This window comes from Pipistrellus hanaki (assembly GCF_964339955.1).
Source record: "Pipistrellus hanaki genome assembly, chromosome: 3".
Taxonomy (NCBI): Eukaryota; Metazoa; Chordata; class Mammalia; order Chiroptera; family Vespertilionidae; genus Pipistrellus; species Pipistrellus hanaki.
In genome coordinates, this window is record NC_140505.1 from 165,564,997 (window position 1) to 165,584,307 (window position 19,311).

The following is a 19,311-nucleotide window of genomic DNA, read 5'->3' on the forward strand; positions in this document are numbered from 1 at the left end:
CCAGAAACATACAGAACTCAAATAGAAAAACTAAAACCTTTCCCCTGCTTACCTGATCCTGAAGCATGTTTGGATTTTTTCATTTTAATTTTTACAATGATTTTTATTTTAATGCTAATAATAATGAAAACAAATGATAAGTCCTTCCCCATGTACTTCCCTGCCCTACTCCCCCCCAATTTTATCTTGTATTCTCACTTCCTTCTTTTTTACTTAGGTTGAGTAGTGGAGATTTAAAAAAATATGTTTTTTAAAAATTGATTTTAGAGAGAGAAAAGAAGAGGGAGAGAGAGAAAGAGAGGAGCATCAATGTGAGAGTCCTGTATGCCTGGGAACAAACTCACAATCTAGGCATTGCCCTGACCTTTCAGTGCAAGGTATGAAGCCCAACCAATGGAGCCACACCAGCCAAGTGAATAGTGGAGATTTTAAGAGTGACTCAGCATAAAGTAAGGACTGTGATGATATTCATTTGCATTTAGAGGAGAACCAGACCTTGGATTCCCCTGGGCAGTTCATACCACATGTTGGCTACCACAGAGTATACTGTAGTTAGGAAATGTAATGGGGACTTGGTTTGTGGTGGATGTGGGTCAGGCTTGGAAGGAAAGTATGAGTCACATAGCCCTCCTTCCTCCTTTTTCCTATTGTTTCTACCAGTTTCTAAAAAGTGAAGCCTGCTCTGGAGCCATGTAGGAAGCAGAGCTGGGTTTTGGCATCACTGAGGTGGAAGTAAAAGAAATAGGCAGGGAATTCTCAGGCAAGTGAAGCTGAAAGAAAGGAGTTCCCAGGATAGAAACCTGAGGCAATATGAGAAGCCAAATAGCTTTTCAACAGGCTGTACTGAGGTCACTGGGAAGCTGAAAAGCAACCTGCATACTACTCAAGAGTGAAGACTTGTACTGACTCAGTTTAAAGCCACCAACCTTGATTTTTCCATTCACATCCACCTTATTATCCATGTTAATTCCCCACAGACCCACACCCATGTTGCCAGCACAAAGCAATGTGATCTCAGATATTTGCAAATGCACACCTGCAGTAGAGCTCCCCTTCCATTCACTCCCAATTAGATATACAAAGTACACATTTATTGCTGCAAATGCTCACAAAAGACAAAGTCCTTTAGTCTGCCTTGACTCAAAAGTCATCTGAAAAATTAATCTTTAGCCAATAACTGAAACAATGTGGGAATGACTTCACATATACACAAATTCAGGGATTATTGAAATTTTCACCCAAAAAGAAAGAGAAAAAAAATCTCTAAATCTTATCATAATATATGATCTCGGGAACTGAACTATATATGTTAATATTTTCAGTGTGAGCATACTGATAATTGTTGAACAGTTGCCTCTTTAAGGGAGAGGAAAAGCAAGGTTCCTGAATCCACACTCTGGTTTCCATATAACCAATATGAGGAGTGTAGTTAGGGGGAAATAGAACTGAACCCAGCATCAGAAGAACTGAGGGCCAGTGATCCAAAACCTGGCTTTCTCTGATATTTATTCTATGTTTGGGCAAGAGCTTTGAAAAGTCCTGAAGAACACGTGTTCTGAAACATCGTTTGTTTTCTAACATTTTCTTTTCTTTTTAAAAAAATATTCATTTGAGGATATTTTCCCATTGATTTTCAGAGAGAGTGAGAGAGGAAAAAATAGAGAAATATTGATGTGAGAGAAACACATCAATTGTTTGCCTCCTGCATGTCCCCCAACCAGGGCCTGGGCTGGTGTGGAGCCTGCAACTAAGGTATACATTCTTTTTTTTTTTTGTTTAAAATCTATATTTTTTTTTATTGATTTTCCACAGAGAGAAAGGGAGAGGAATAGAGAGCTAGGAACATCGATGAGAGAGAAACCTCGACCAGCTGCCTCTTGCACACCCCCTTGCACACCGGGGATGTGCCCGCAACCAATGTACATGCCCTTGACTGGAATCGAACCTGGGACCCTTCAGTCCACAGGCCGATGCTCTATCCACTGAGCCAAACTGGTTTCGGCTGAGATATACATGTTTGACTGGAATTAAACCCAGGACTTTAGGTCTGCTGGCCAATGCTCTATCCATTGAGCCAAACTGGCTAGGGCTATTTTCTAACGTTTTCTATAACACAAGTTGAAACTGAATTCCATCGTGGATGGGGAGAGAAGATTACTTTATATTTCCTTGGAGGTGCTCTGTAGAGCATTGACAAGTTACTGGATAGAGAGTCTTGGGAGGAGAGGGGAAAGACATGGGTATGGAAAGTATAATTTAATTTGTTTTCCCTTTCATGTTGATTTATTGTGAGATGCATGGATGGAAAGAGATAAGGGGAAGAAAAATAATGCTGGCAGGTAATGGTAACAGAGGATTCTCTCTGCCTTTCTTGTCCCCAAAGCTATCCAAAAAACCTTACCTCTCCTGCCTTTCTTCCTAACAGATTCTTGATTATATTCAGACTAGAGACCTGGTGCATGAAATTCATACATGGCTAGGGTCCCTAGGCCTGGCTGGTGATCAAGGCTGATGAGTCCTTCTTTCCCCTGGCTGCAGGCCGAGGTCTTCCTTGGTGGTCAGTGCATGTCATAGTGGTGGTCGAACTCCTGGTTGGTCAAACTCCTGAGGGGACAATTTGCATATTAGCCTTTTATTATATAGGATAACCATCCTTTCCTTTCTAATTCTGGGGTGAGGGTGGTGGTAGCGGTAAGTCTTCATTAGTGTTAGCCAGTCAACATGTGACTTTCCCCTGGCTACTACTGTTCCTGTGGTAAGCATGGCTCAACCACTGACTTAAGTTTACTCAAACAGATTGAAGGGTGGGACTTACATTCCACACTTGGAGAAGTTATCTTTCTCCATTGCCAAGCTTTAAAAGAGAGTCTATAATGCCTATGGTCATTGGTAGTCATCTTTCAACTGAAAGGGAAACCAGCCTTAGTATGAACCTGATGCCAAGAGGAGCAGACATCTGAGATCTTAATCATGTCATGGAGCTGTATCTGGAACCTAAATCAGGAGAAATTTCAGTTATATAAAATATTATGTTCCCCCCAAATTCAGATGTTGAAATCCTAACCCCTAGTATCTTAGAATGTAACTTTATTTGAATATAGGGCTTTAAAGAGGTAATTAAGGTTAAATGAGGTCATAAAGGTAGACCCTAATCCAATATGACTTGTGTCCTTAGAAGAGGGGGAGACACCAGGGATACATGCACACAGAGGAATGGCTTCTTGAGGACACAGAGAGAAGAAGGCCTCTGAACACAGGAGTGAACCTCAGGAGGAACCAGCTGCTCACATGTGATCTTGGCCTCCCAGCCTCTAGAACTTGGGAAGTAAATTTCTGTTGTTTTAACCATCCAGTTTGTGATATTTTGTCATGGTGACCCTGTCAGACTAACACATAAGGTCATACTTACTCTTACTGTTTAAGAATTGATGAGTTGGGATTTTCAATTACTTGCAGCCAGAATGATCTTGGCACAGATATTCATGATCTTCCTACAGCTCCTTTCTGCAAGTCTATCTTATGCTATTTTTTTTTCATCTGTTTCCTCTGTTTTTCAGGGCACAGAAGCCAGTTATTTCTGCTGCAGCCTTGGCTTTATATGGGGTTTCTAGCTAAACAAATGTAAAAATCTGATTTGGGTCCATATGTGCCAGTTCTAAATCAGATTGGTGCAGATGGGTCCAATTAGAAGCTTTGGACCAATTAGCTGAGGCCAAGAGGACAAAAGACACATAACAGAGATTATGGGAGTAGATTTAAAAATTATTTTTATTGATTTCAGAGAGGAAAGGAGAGGGAGAGAGAAATAGAAACATTAATGTTGAGAGACATTCATTGATTGGCTGACTCCTGCATCCCCACACTGGGGATCAAGCCCACAACCTGGGCATGTGTCCTGACCAGGAATCAAACCATGACCTTCTGGTTCACAGGTCAATGCTCAACCACTGAGCCAATCCAGATGGACTGGGAGTAGACTCTTAGAGAAGGAGACCTGGCATGTTATCTTTTAGGAGATATGAAGTCAGGGAGGAAAATAATTGACTTTTTAAAAAAAATTTCAAATTCCTTTCACTTTTCTTTTCTTTTTCTTTCTTTCTTTCTTTTTTTTCTTTCTTTCTTTTTTTTTTTTTTTTTAATATTCTATTGCTTTTTTACAGAGAGGAAGGGAGAGAGATAGAGAGTTAGAAACATCAATGAGAGAGAGTCATCGATCAGCTGCCTCCTGCACGCCCCCTACTGGGGATGTGCCCGCAACCAAGGTACATGCCCTTGACTGGAATCGAACCCGGGACCCTTCAGTCCGCAGGCTGACACTCTATCCACTGAGCCAAACCTGTTTCGGCATAATTGACATTTTGAATACAGAAATCTTATTTATCATCATATTCCTGGTCCTAGGACATATAAAGGACCCAAGTCTGCTTGGGTTTCTGATCTCTGCATTGCAGTCTAGAAACTGAAATTTCATGGTGTACATGTAGCAATGTTCACATGCAAATAAAATTGGAAGAATTGCCTGGCAGAGGAATGGGTGGGATATGCAGGCATCAGTGAGAGGACAGTGGATTGAGAGGGTTGCAAGGTTGAGGAACTGTTATTTTGGTGGGGGTGGGTTGGGTGGGGGGAGAACTGGATCACGTATAAAAGCCTTAGAGAAAGAGAAAAATTATTAGAGGTTGGGTTGAAGAAGGAAAATGAACATGTATTGAGCACAATAAGTGACTGCACAGGCTGACATGCAAGCAATGTCAGCCAGCCCAATAATATTTTTGTCCCTAAATTCACTATATGCAATTTATAAACTCCTTTCATCATTCACTTTCTTCATGAAACTGAGAGTAACTTTTAGAGGCCCCTTAAACACCACCATGCTATTGCTTAGGAGGGAGACACATGTTAGGGCTTCAGAAAACCGTGATCCACTTAGGAGTAAAGCTCTTTAAGACTCTGGACCCCCTGAAATTAATTAGGATGCTACACCCCATGTCCTTGGCCACTGCATATGGCAAGCTTGATTTCTTTTGCTTTAACTTCTCTGGAGAATCCTGCACTTATACTGGGATATGAGAATTCTATATCCTATTGGCAGAGTAGAAATGTGAAGGCAGATTCTATTGCAGAAAAGAGGAAAAAGGCTGACAGGCACAGCAGTCTTTGGTGGATGGTACAGATTGGGTGTAGAAGGTTAGGCAGTTGGCCATTTTGTGGAGGCCCAACAAGAAGAAACAGATGGAGCAAATGGGGCCTCTGAGAGCAATCCCAAGAATACTGCAGATCCAGACAGGCAATCATCCCTTTGCATCAGGGCATGTTGACAACACGAGGGAAATAAAGATTAATCACTCTCCTGGGCACTGTGTTATCTATCCCAGGTGCCCTGCCTGCTATTGGCTCTGTGGATCGTGAGTTTTGGAACCGAGGATCATTGGCAGTTGGTGGAGTCTAAATTATTCATTCAGCCTTTGACTTAGCAACCTGTAGAAACCACAATTCTTGTTTTTACAGTTTTCATAGAAGCTCTGCATGTGAAGGGGAGATATCATTGATTAAAGTTAAAACTAAGAACAGTGAGAGAAATTTAGGGAGAGAACACAGGGAGTTTTCTCACCTATGCATTCCAAAACTTAAAGCATGTATTTTAGGATAAACAGTTAGGCAAGAAATAGGTATACTAACAGTTTGTTTTTTTCTTGAGTAAGCATGTGTTCTTCAGTGTCAGCATTTGATTGCTTTGGGGATTATGCAAAACATCCCGCAAACATCGCTGCCACTGCATTTCCACATTGTCTAATAATCATTTGTGCATCTGTCCCCTTACACCAGATTGAACTTCTTATAGATAGGAACTGAGTATTATTAATCTCTGTATTCCTACCTAGCCCCTAGCAATGATGAATGATAAAAGGTGTACCCTGTTCTTACCAAATGTGTGTTGTTCCAAAAGTCCTTTGAATTAGAAATTTTGTTATAGCAAATCATATCTTTCTTTTCTAGTGCGAGCAGCAAGTAACTAAAAACAATATTTAACATTTAGTGAGTGTTGATGATGTTAATGATGACAACTAGTTGCCATGGTAACATGCACTTATTCTTACAGTGTTTCTTGGACTATGTGAAATATGGAAAAAATATGTACTTTTCCCCACATTGCAAGAAATTTTTTTGTATTACAGCATTTCTATCCTCCTCCTCATCTTCTTCTTACAAGTGTTTATTCTAAGTAGTTAGATCAGTGATCTACTGTATATTGTGGACTGCAATGAGGTCAAATTTAGGACTAGTCATGGTGAGGGAGAAAAGCAGAGAATAGAGGTGGGTTGTTAAAAATATATAGATGGCAAACTCATTTCAACACACACTTCCTTTTATTCTTCTGCATTTTCCCACTCTGATTCCTATAACTCAACTAAATCCAACTCTCTTTAAATCTTGAAATCACTTCAATCTGAATAGACCATACTGAAAACTGTGAAAGGTGGATCTAAGCTATTTCTAGAATGTGTCTACCCAGGGTGGATACTCAGCTGGAGTGCGTCAGTGCAAATATACTAGTTATTAAACACCAAAATACTTTCCCACTGGTTGGTAACTCTCACTTATGACCCCTAATCCTTTCAGTTCTCTTTTTTGGGAACAATTACAGTTAACAACTTTTCATGCATTCTTCTACAGGTATTCTACAATTATTCAAACAAATATAGAAACATGAGCTCTTTTTCTCCCCCACAAATAATAGCATTTTATACATACTGCTCTGCTCCTTGTTATATTTATTTAAAAGTATATCATAGAGTTTCTCCTATATTAATTCACTAAGAACTGCCTCATTTATTAAAAAATATGTTTTTATTGATTTTAGAGAAAGAGGGAGGAGGAGAGATAGAGAGATAGAGAGATAGAGAGAGAGAGAGAGAGAGAGAGAGAGAGAGAGGGAGGGGAGAGAGAGAGAGAGAGAGAGAGAGAGAGAGAGAGAGAGAGAGAGAGAGAGAGAGAGAGAGAGAGAGAGAGAGAGAGAGAGAGGAGAGAGAGAGAAACTTTGATGTGAGAAACATCGATCAGTTGCCTCTCAGGATTATGCTCAACCAACTGAGCCACACTGGCCAGGCTACAGCTGCCTCATTTAATAACTAGAGAATATTCTATTATGTAGATAAGTAATACATTAGTCAGTTTTTTCTAGATAACAAACAATCCCAAAATATCAGCAGCATCTAACAATGAGCATTCATTTTTCTCTCTTGTACCTTAGCATGCATTTATTTCAGTCAATGCATGGGTGGTCTTGGATGACTCTGCATTACACCACAGGCCTGCAGATCAGATGTGGCCAAATTGCTGCACATGGAGGGGCCATGGATAAACAGACCGGTATTATGGTGATGACAAATGTGCAAGTAAACAAGGTTAATAATTTAAGCTGATATCAAGCCTCTGCTCACATATCTACTAACATCTCATTGGTCAAAGCAATCTACCTGGTCAAGCCCATAGTCAAGAAGTTAGAAAGTATACCTCATCCACCTTGAGGCAATGGCAAAGTCATGGATGTATAATATTACTACAAGGAATAGAATTGGGACCAACAATTCAATTTACCATAAATTCTTCTTTTTTATCAGCTCTCTATTGATGACTATTTTTTTTAACCTTTTGCTTCTTAATATACTTTCAAGAACATGGGAATTCACTCACCATCATTTAGACTTACCCTAACCTCAATGTGGTGCCCTGGCAGCAGGGTCATGTATAAGTCAAATATTGGAGAAGCCCCTCTGATTCTCTATTATCGATCACTGCTGGTTAAGATGGAGGCGGAGTCCAGGGGACATGATCTTTTTAGGACCTGTGATGCTATTATTTTCACGTCACAGGACTCTTTGGCAAGGCTTGGACCCTATACTTCAAGTTCAGTTTTCAATAATAGTCATTCTTTCCACAAATGCCTTGATATTACTTAGATGTAGGTTACCAAAAGCTGTATCTTTTTAGACATGTTTTACAGAAAAGGAAATATTTCTATATATTTGAGCTCCTTTTTTCATTACTTCACTGGAGCATGTTAGGTAGTTTAACTGCTGCAAAAACTTAGATAGAATTATAGAAAAAGAAGGTAAGTTTTTATAAATATTCTCTAGGCATACACATATCTATGTACTGGGAACATTTCTCAGAGTATGAGAATATTACTACACAACCTATGTTCATCTATGCATTTTAAAGACTGAACTATCTTCATAAAAGAAATTGGGAGGTAGAACACTAAAGAAATTGACTGCAGTGTTCTGCCATAGTAACAAACATAGCTTTGGACTTTTTCAAGTATAGCTACCTTCTTGGAATCCAGGAGATTTTTCTTCTATAATAGGCTGGGGTCATTTTTCTTCTATCTCTAAGAAGGAACATTCATTGATTTATTTCTTTGCTGATTTTGTACTGAGTGCTTAACTAAATCCAAACACTGGGGATATAAAGGTAAAAAGGTGCCATCTCTCTCCCAAGGAGCTCATGGGACAAAAGTGGAGAGTAAGGTTGAACAAGAAAATAGAGACTAGTCTCAATATAAATGTACTAATAGAAGCTTGTGCAAGGTATGAGGTTGACAACAGAAGAGGGGGTGCCCAGGCAGATAGGGGCAGATGATTTGGGTTTTAAAAGAGAAGCAAAAATTCATCAGCAAAATAGTGGAGGTAGAGTGTCAGAGGCATTAAGAATAGAAGCATGATTAAAGTAGAGGCATGAAATAGCATGGCATGTTGGGGAAGTAGTAGCAGTCAGGTTGGCCAGAGGTTAAGATATGAAGAGTGTAACTAGTCTCAAAATGAGTGTGAAAAACTAGCTCCAGATTCTATTTTAGGACTTAAAACAGGAGAATAACACTACTGAATGTATTTTGGAAAGACCAGTCTGGGAATTGTGGGGGATAGATTGAATGAGTGGGAGGCTGAGGACTGGCAAAGGCTAGGATAAGAAGGAGACTATAATAACTTCCTGATGAGTGTAAAGAGGTGTAAGAGGAATATGGATCTCAGAATGATTGAGCAAGTCCCATGATACTGCTCCTCCCACTTAAAATCCTTTAGTAGCCTTCAGACACAATATAAAATCATCAGCCAGGAACAGAAAGCCCTTCATTAAAAGGCCTTCAGCTACTCTTTCTCCTATCTCTTGGCTCCCCCAATTTGCATCTTATGTTCTAGTTCTTTTCAAGTCTCAGAGCCTTGCTAGTTAACCTGGAACAAGTTATTCCTTTTTCACCTGATGAGCTTGTTTATATTTTAAATCTCCAGGACACCTAGGGTTCCTTGCACTATTGAATTGAAGTCATTCTGTACACTGACTCTCTAAGTGACAGCAAACACTCTGAGAGCAAATGTCCAGTCCTAGAATAACATAGGTTCTCAACTAATGCATATGAATGAATGAGTGAAGTGGTCCTGTAATGCCTGGGACTTCTTATGCTCAAGTTCTACCCCTACTGGAGTTGTTTTCATGCATTAGAGAATGTGATGTTAAAACTTAAATCTGTGGGAAAGAGTCAGAACATGTAGCATTGCTACTAGGTCCAAATCTAAGAGGAAGCATCTGCCTCAGGTCTTGGCAAATTTCCTTGCCTCCCTCTAATCTGTTCTTTCATCCAACAGATGTCTTAGTACTGCAGCTTCAAGATGATTAATAACTCAAGGGTTGGGGGAGAGAAATATATATATATATATTTTTACCGATACTTTGGACTCAAATCTTTCCATTCTTGTGTATGGTAACAATTTTATTTTCTTCTATTAAGGTATGTGCCTATATAGGTTTACCTATGAGTAATTGTTAAGAATTTATAGTTACTAGTGATGAAAGTAATGACAGATGGGCTTAACAGAGAATAAAGGTGAAAATGAGTAAGAGCAAGAAGTAGAGGACATTTAGGAAAGGAAAGTAGTTGGTTTATAATAAAGGAATAAAGCAGCCCAATGTGTTGCAGTCACCTTTGGTTCACCGATTGCTCTAGGCAGTGGTTCTTAACATCTGACAATGTCCCTCTAGAAGGCCTTGAAATTACTGTAAAGGACTTGAAATCCAAATGAAAATTTGTATTTTCTTAACTAATAGATAGTAAAAATACTATAACTGCCCAGCTGGTGCAGCTTAGTGGTTGAATATCGACCTTTGAACCAGAAGTCACAGTTCGATTCCCAGTCAGGGTACATGCCTAGGTTGTGGGCATGATCCCTAGAGTGGGACATGCAGGAGATAGCTGATCAGTGATTCTTTCCCATCATTGATGTTTCTATCTCTCTTTCCCTCTTCCTTATTCTCAGAAATCAATAAAAATATATTTTAAAATGTACAATAACTGATATATAAAAAGTTTCATACTTGAAAGATTGGGAACGCATCTGAAGGAATTAGTGATTCCAGCCTAGGCCAGAAGCACTAATTTTGTATTTGTACCTTATAATTTATAAAGACCTTTTACTTACTATAACTCAGCAGGGTTAGATGGTTACATATCCTCATTTTTCAGATGTAGAAACTGAGGCTGAGTTGTATGTGGTCTCGTAAGTTTAATGGATTCAGTTGAAACGAGTTTGTAAATTCCATGGCTTGCTTGTCTGAGTCCCAGAGAAATCTTGGTTGGAAAAAATACCTAGCACCTAGGATAGAGAAAAATGAGAGCAGATATAGTATAATATGTACTTATAAGGAACCAAAGAAAAGCAAGAACTGAGCAGGAAGCAAGGCTGGGTCCTTCTGTTTAACAATGCTATTTGCAAAGTAAGGGATTCTGGAAGTAAGCCTTGGTTATGAAATTGAACAAAGGTATGTTATGGCCAATTAACCACAAATAGTTGTGCTTTAAAAAATCCTCCCCATTTATTAAGAAGTTTTTTTTTCTTTGAGACAGCTCCAGAATTATAGTGTTGAAGATTTATTTTGAGAATGGATAGAGATAATTGAAAAGTTTGTCAATCAAAGAATGAACTTCAAACTTCCATTCTAGTAGCAAAGAAAATAAAAAATTTAGTGTCTTTTTTGAATCATTAGAATATTTTTCTAGGCATCATCATCATCATATAGAATGAATAATTCCTGTAGGGAAATCTGCATCTATCAGACCCAAACTGTGCTAATGTAAGTATTTAAAAATTGATCGTGATCTCTTGTTTAGTTCAGTTAGAAGAGTAGGGAGTAACAACCCATAGAAAAATGGATATTCTATGGAAGTCCTCCATATAGCTAATAAAAGAAATAACTATGATTTCTTCTTCTTCTTATTAGAGCATAGTTTAGATACAATATCATGTTAGTTTCAAGTATACAACATGATTAGACATTTATGTACCGTATGAAGTGATCACCGTGATAAATCTAGTATCCATCTGTCAAGCGTACAGAGTTATTACAATATTATTGGCTATATTCCCTGTCCTGTACATTACATTCCTGTGGCTATTTTATTTTATTTTATAACTGGAATTTTATACCTTTTAATCCCCTTTACTTTTTCACCCAGCCCCTCACCTCCATTCCCCTCTGGCAACCATGTATCTATGAGTCTGTTTCTGTTTTGTTTAGTTTAATTGTTTTTATTTTACATATAACTGAAATAATATGGTATTTGTCTTACTTATTTTACTTAGCATAACACCCCTGAGGTCCATCCATTTTGTCACAAATAGCAAGATTTCATTCTTTATTTTTTTGATTTTACGTTTTTTTTTTCATGACTAAGTAATGTTCCATTGTATACATGTAACACATCTTTCTTATTTTTATTTAAAAAATATTTTTATTGATTTCAGAGAGGAAGGGAGAGGGATAGAAACATCAATGATGAGAGAGATTCATTGATCGGCTGCCTCCTGTATGGCCCCCACTGGAGACTGAGCCCGTAATCTGGGTGTGTGCCTTGACAAGGAATGAAACTGTGACCTCCTGGTTCATAGGTCGACTCTTACCACTGAGCTATGCCAGCCAGGCTGTAATACATCTTTAACCATTCATTTGTCAATTAACTTAGGTTGCTTTGATAGTTTGGCTATTCTAAGTAATGCTGTGATGAACATAGGGTTGCATATATCTTTTTGAATTAGTGTTTTTATTTTCTTTGGATTAATATCCAGAAATGGGATTTGCTGGATTGTATGGCATTTCTATTAAAAAAAATATCTTTATTGTTGCAAGTATTACAGGTGTCCCCCAGTTAGGGCACATGTGGGAGGCAACCAATTGTTGATGTCCCTCGTTAGGGTACCATAATGCCAAGTTTTTCCCCCCAGCCTTACAAAGGGTTCAGCATTCTGGAGAAAGGCGCTGTGCATAGATGATTAAAGAGTCTAAGGACAAAATATATTTTTGGAAGGCTTTGGGGGCCAGAGGAGCTTCAGCTAAAGGGAACTGAAGACTCTCCTAGTCTCAGGACCCGTGCTTTAAAACACAATTTGTCCCAAGGCAAGGTGGAAATATATACTTCAAAGGGTAAGGTATCAAAGGTTATTGTCATTTTGGGGAATAACCTACAGCTGTTCAGGTGTTTGGCCAACAGGAGGCGAAAAAATGCCCTGAGTTGTCTGGCAGCAGACAGCCATCCTATTCAGGTTTGGGGGAAGTGCCTTTTAGCCATTTCCAACAGGTAAACTACATATGACTCAACCCTGTTGAGTCCCCCAAGTCCCATCAATCTTTTGACGGAACTCTTGTAATTATTATATGCTGGAATTGGTTCTCGGCACACATAGATGTTTCTTCTCTTCTTTCCACTTTCTCTAAAAATCAGTGGAAAAAATATCCATGGGTGGGGGTTAACAACAACAAATTAAAACAAAGCTTAAATAAGAATTAATTTTTTTTCAAGAAAATTGTCTTAATTCCAGGTGGTACAGAATATCCTGAAGAACACACTTTGACAGGATTCTGAGCTGGGTTTACTCAGACCACACAGCTAAGGATGAAATGGCAGAATGAGAAAAGCTTAAGAGATGAGCCAATGCATGATTATTATTATTATTATTATTATTATTATTTTACAAAAGTTTATTCTTAAATGTTCCACAGCCTCCAAGACAATACTTCATTTTAGCTATAGGTGTCAGGAGATGTGATGACAGGGAATCCTGATGTTAAAACAGGAATGGAATTAAGGATCACCATTGCCCCAGGCACAAGGAACAGTTCACTTTTTGCCAGATTTCTTAATTCACCTGTGGCCAGGGGGCCCTTCCTCTCGGCTTTCGCTTTCAGCTCCTGGAGTTTCTTCTCATCTTTCTGCCTCTGCTTGAATGCCTTGTCTTCCTTGTTCATCTCCTTGGCCTGCTTCTTGGGCTGCTTCAGGGGCTTTTTCTTGCCACCTTCTCAGCCAGAAATGATCAAGAATTACTTATTTTTACGAAAAAAAAAAAAAAAAAAAAAAAAAAAAAAGCTTAAGTAAGGCAAATGACTTGTCCAAAGTCACACAGGAAAAAGTGGTAAGAAATAGAGCAGGTATTTGAACTCAGAGATGACCAAATTCAGTGTTCATATTATTACCCTTATGCTAAGTACTCCTAAATGAGCAATGAACAGTGTTCCCTGAAAGTCTCTGGCATGAAAATCTTCGTCTGGCCATTGAATACATTGTCTGAGATTTAGCTGTCAATTTTGTAAACTTGATCCAAAATTTGGGTGCATTCTCCTCAGCAATCACTAGGTGGAGCTAGTGCACTAAAAAGGCACCAGAGGTTTTCGGAGACTAGGACAGGATTTATTCTAGGAAGTCAGCAAAGGCTGGTTTTGATTGGAAAGTGCTAAAAAGATCACTCCCTATGACAACTGACTTTTTTCTTTTCTGGATAATGTAGATGAAAAGGAATATGAGAGGTCTCTGGAGGTGTAGAAACTTGCTAAAGCCAAGAGCTATGTGGGATGAATGCATAATCAACGAATTCTGTTCTTTCCCAGGAATGATTTTAATAATCTGATGTGTGGCTGGGCTGGTGGGTTGTGGAAGCAGAGCAAAATATCACCCTGCCTGTGTGGTCTGCCTTCTCTTAGAGATTCCAGCCTTTCACATTATATAATACTGAGCATACATACTTGTATCTGGTGTTTCAAATGGAATTTCTAAAATTATGATAGTGATGACACTAATTGTTATGTTAGCATGCATGCACATGCTGCTTTAAAGTTTGCAAATCCCATTTATTTTCACTCTTTGAGTGGACGAGCCCTCTGGCCAAGGCTAGCCCTTCTTGGATCACAGGACAGGGGGTAAGAGCAGTATGGTATGGGGCTACTCTTTTCTTCTGTGTCTAAGAAGTTATTATAGTTGGGTTCTTGAGAGAAGCAGAACCAAAAGGATGGATATATATTGCAGTACAACAGTCACTTATTGAGAATTCACTGAGACCCAAATTGCTCTTGCTCTTCTTGTCTCCTCCAGTTCTTTTTGTCACAGGATTGAGGAAAAACAATTAACTCTCTATAAACAAAGATAAGTCAGAGAACAATATTAAATTCCACTTAGTGCTCTTTCCCAAGTTCCATTGGGATCATTATTTGACTTGTACCGGTTCCAGTGGGTGGTTGCAGGGTACATCTCAGAGTCCACTCAATCGCTAGTTTGCTGTTTCCATTTTATATAACAGTACAGGCAGTCCTTATTTGTGTTCACAATACATTCCTGAAAATCACACCAAAGGTCAGATAAATCTCTTTTCCCTCAAGACTAATGTTTTAGCTGAGGGTCATAGTCTTTTTCCAGCTTCTAGAGGCTGCGCACATTTGTTCATTGGCTCATGATCTTCTTCCTTCCATCTTTAAGGCCAGCAATAGCGACAGGCAAGTCCAAGATTTGCAGGGTAGGCAAGTGTGTAGACACAGGGAGGAGTTGATGTTGATATTTCAGCTCAAGTCCAAAGGCAGAATTTCCTTTTCCTCAGTCTTTTTTTTTAAGGTCTTCAACTGATTGGTGAGACCCACCCATGTTATAAGAATAATCTGCTTTTTTCAAAGCCTAAATGTCAATCTGTCAACATCTAAACATGTTTGGCCAAGTATTTGGGCACTGTGCCCTAGCTAAGTGGAGACATAAAATTAACCATCACAAGAAAGCAAATAATTCTCTGCTGGACTTGGAGGGAAAATGGTGTTTCTTCTGCTGTATTTGCTGGAATTCAGAGCTGGTCATTTCAACTTTAGTAAAAGCAATCTATTCATCTTCTCTTCTGCCCCTGAAACCTTGATGAATAGGTAAAGATATACTGGACAATTACACAAAACATTTTAAAATAAATATATAATAAATCAAAAAATCTGTAAGGCATGGCTTCAAACCTTATTCCATGTTATAATTAAAATGTGGTTTTGAGGTGGTACAAGTACCTAGAAAAATGCATGAAATAAATAGAGTGCTTTCCAAGTCAAGTATAGAGGCATCAAATAATATTTCTGAAAGGTCCCTAAATATAATCTTTGGTCTTTCTCATTTTACAGATAAGTATAAGCAACCTCCCATGCAGTTAAAAAATCCACATGCGACTTTTAACTTTTGCAACACTTAACTATTAATAGCCTACTGTTGACTGTAAGCTTTCCCAATAACATAAACAGCCAATTGACACACATTTTATATTATAATGTATTGTACACTATATAATAAAGTAAGCTAAAGAAAATAAAATGTTAATAAAATTATAAGATGAATTACATTTAATGTACTGTATTGTGCTTATTAATACTGCAAATTTATGTTGTCTGCTCCAAATATATGATATATATGATTTTAAAATTTTGAGAATGATGATTGTGTAGTTAGAGAATGTGGATGAGAAAAAAAAATCCAAGAAAAAAAAATCCTAGGGAGTGTTAACTTCAATAAGTAGGAATCAGATAAGGAGAATAAGTACCAGAAATAGAGAGAAAGGGAAAACCAGACATACATGACAGCCCAAAAGCCAGGAGAGAGGTGTAATTAAAGGAGTGATTAGCAGTATTTAATAGGTGAATTTGTTGATTAATTCTAATAGTTTTTTGGAGGAGTCATTAGGATTTTTTGTATAGAAGATCATATCATCTGCAGCAGAGTTAATTTTACTTTCTTCCTGTCTAATTTGAATGCCTTTTATTTCTTTTTCTTGCTCATTTATCTGGTTAGGACTTCTAGTATACTATCCTATCTAATAAAGAGATAATATGCAAGTTGACCATCACTCCCAACAACCAAGATGGCCACCCCCATGTGGACACAAGATGGCCAGCAAGGGAGGGCAGTTGGGGACAACCAGGAATGCAGGGGAAGACAGTTGGGGGGGGGGGGGGACCAGGCCTGTAGGTGAGGGCAGTTGGGGGGGGCCAGGCCTTCAGGGGAAGGCAGTTGGGGGTGACTGGGCCAGCAGGGGAGGGCAGTTGGGGGGAATCAGGCCTGCAGGAGGGGGCAGTTAGGGGCAATTGGGCTGGCAGGAGAGCAGTTAGGCATTGATCAAACTGGCAGGGTAGTGGTTAGGGGGCAATCAGGCAGGCAGGCAGGTAAACCGTTGGGAGCCAGCAGTCCTGGATTTTGAGAGGGATGTCTGACTGCTCATTTAGTTGGACATCCCTCGAGCAGTCCCAGATTGGAGTGGGTTCAGGCTCCCAGATTGGAGTGGGCTGTGGGACACATTCTCCCTGTGCACAAATTTTGTGCACCGGGCTTCTAGTGTTGAATAAGAGTGGTGAGAGTGATAACCCTTGTTTTACTCCTGATCTTAGAGAAAAAGCTTTCAACTTTCACCATGGAATATATGTCAGTTGTCATATATGGCCTTTATTAGGTTGAAGTACATTCTTTCTAAACCCAAATTACTGAACATTCTTATCATGAAGGGATGTTCTATTTTATCAAATTCTATTTCTGCATCTACAAAGATGATCATATGATTTTTCTTTTTTATTACTGTGGTTTATCACATTTATTGATTTGCATATGTTGAACCATCCTTGCATCACAGTGATAAATCCAATTTGATTATAGTGTGTAATCCTTTTAATAAGCTATTAAAATTCAGTTAGATAATATTTTGTTGAGGATTTTTTTGTGTATATTCAGCTGGATTTGGGCCTGTGGTTTTCTTTTCCTGTTCATATCTGGCTTTGGCACCAGGGTAATGCTGGCTTTGTAAAATGAATCTGGAGTTTTTCATTTCTTCATTTTTTGGAAGGAGTTTGAGAAGGATTGGCATTAATTCTTCTTTAAACATTTGGTAGGATTCACCATCTCACCCTAGGCTATTTTTTGTTGGAAAGTTTTTGAGTACTGATTCAGTCTTCTTAGTCATTATTAGTCTGTTCCAATTTTCTATTTTTCAAAATTAAGCTTGGTAGGTTGTATTTTTCTAGGAATTTATCAGTTTCTTTTTAGATTATCTAATTTATTGGTATATAATTGCTCATAGCAATCTCTAATGACCCTTTGTATTTCTATAGTATCAGTTGTAAAATCTTTTGCCTTATTTTTTGTCTTCTCTCTTATTTTCTTAAGCTTGTCTTTTTTTAAGAGCTTGTCTTTTTTTTTTTTAAGAGAGAGAGAGAGGGAAAGAAAGAAAGAAACATTGCTTTGTTGCTGCACTTAGTTATGAATTTGGTTGATTCGTGTATGTGCTCTAACCAGGGATCAAACCTGCAGCCTTGATGTATTTGGATGATGCTCTAAACCCATGGTCAGCAAACTGTGGCTCGCGAGCCACATGCGGCTCTTTGGTCCTTTGAATGTGGCTCTTCCACAAAATACCACAGCCTGGGTGAGTCTATTTTGAAGAAGTGGCGTTAGAAGATGTTTAAGTTTAAAAAATTTGGCTCTCAAAAGAAATTTCAATCATTGTACTGTTGATATTTGGCTCTGTTAACTAATGAGTTTATTGACCACTGCTCTAATCAACTGAGCTGCCCAGCCAGGGCCAGTTTGTTATAAAGAAAAAATCCTTTCAAAGAAAATCAGCTTTTTGTTTCATTGATCATTTTCATTGTTTTTCTGTACTCTAAATAATTTATTTCTACTCTGATCCTTATTGTTTTATTCCTTTTGCTAACTTTGGGCTTAGTTCTTTTTTAGTTCCTTGAGTTGTAAAGTTAGGTTGTTTATATGACAGCATTTCTTTTGGTTTCCCAAGGACAATACTAAAACTAAAGTTTGTGGTCTTTCTCTCTGGCCCACATTTTGAGGTTTCTGTCAGTGCATACTTACTAAGTTATCTTCCAAAGCTTATGTTTGCTGCCATCAGGAGTGTGCACAGGGAACCAGCCACAGGGTGAAGTGTGTGTGGAGCCTTGGGGGTGTCTCTTGGCCAATTGGGGTGATCCTATGGGCAAGGTACTCTTGTGGCTCTTGGGCAGGCTTCTTGATGAATCCACAGCACAGTTAGTAGGATTAACATCTCTTGAATGCCCTGCTAGTTTCCTGTCTGCCACTCTCCAAGCCTCCTCTCTCCTTTCCAGGCATGCAGATTACAACTCAAGTACTCTTTAGGGAGGCAAGAGAGAAATGGGCCTCTTAGCTACTCTTGCACATCTCTGGAAGTCAGGTGCTCATTCATACACTCTTTCCCCACAATAAGGAAGGGCGCTGTGGAGACAGCAGATGTGGGTGAAGTAAAAATGTCCTCTTATCCTCTCCAATGCACCAAAACTTGTATTTTTTCTCCAATAGTGTGCTAAAATTTCTGTGATACATATTTCAAATTCCACAAGGGCTCGCTCATCTGTGAGTGATTGTCTAATACTGTTCTCCAGGGACACCTGGACTATGGTTGAGAAGGTCTGGAGCCAGTTTATGGGCCACTGCAGGGTCCACAGCCAAGGTATGTATGCCTATTACCTGATGCATGGGTGGGTGAGACTCGTCCAGAGGCCCATGGCATATGGTGCTGGATCCTACAGCTCCCACAAAGGCGTTGCCCATGGATGTATGCCAGATTGTTGTGGAGCGGGAGATACAAGTGAGCGATGTCTTTTTCAGCCATCTTGCTCACAAGATGCTTTATAGGGTCAAATGTGAAAATTTTTTTTGAAACCAGTAAATCACTATTCATATTAATTTATTCAGTTTCCATCTATTCATCCATTCAACCCTGATACATCAATCCACTTTGATACATCTATTCTTTCATTTAGCAAATATTTATTAAATATCTACAATGTGTCAATTTGTGTGCATGGACTCAGTATAAGGGATTATTATTAGTTCTCTGATGAATATTCCTAAGTACCATTTACTGAAGCAACGCCAGTGAATTATATTCACTACTCTCTCAGACATATTTAATCAGTGTATGCAAACTAATTGGTCATGAAAGGTAACTGTCTTAT

General features: G+C 38.8%; 1 pseudogene across 1 annotated transcript; it reads right to left on the minus strand.

The window, feature by feature from the left end:
• Positions 1–13,050: 13,050 nt before the first annotated feature.
• LOC311619754 (translation machinery-associated protein 7-like) lies at positions 13,051–18,965 on the minus strand (annotated as a pseudogene). Its single transcript has 2 exons — positions 18,821–18,965; positions 13,051–13,343 (listed from the first exon to the last, which is right to left on the minus strand). The product of its transcript is annotated as a translation machinery-associated protein 7-like (transcript).
• Positions 18,966–19,311: the final 346 nt, after the last annotated feature.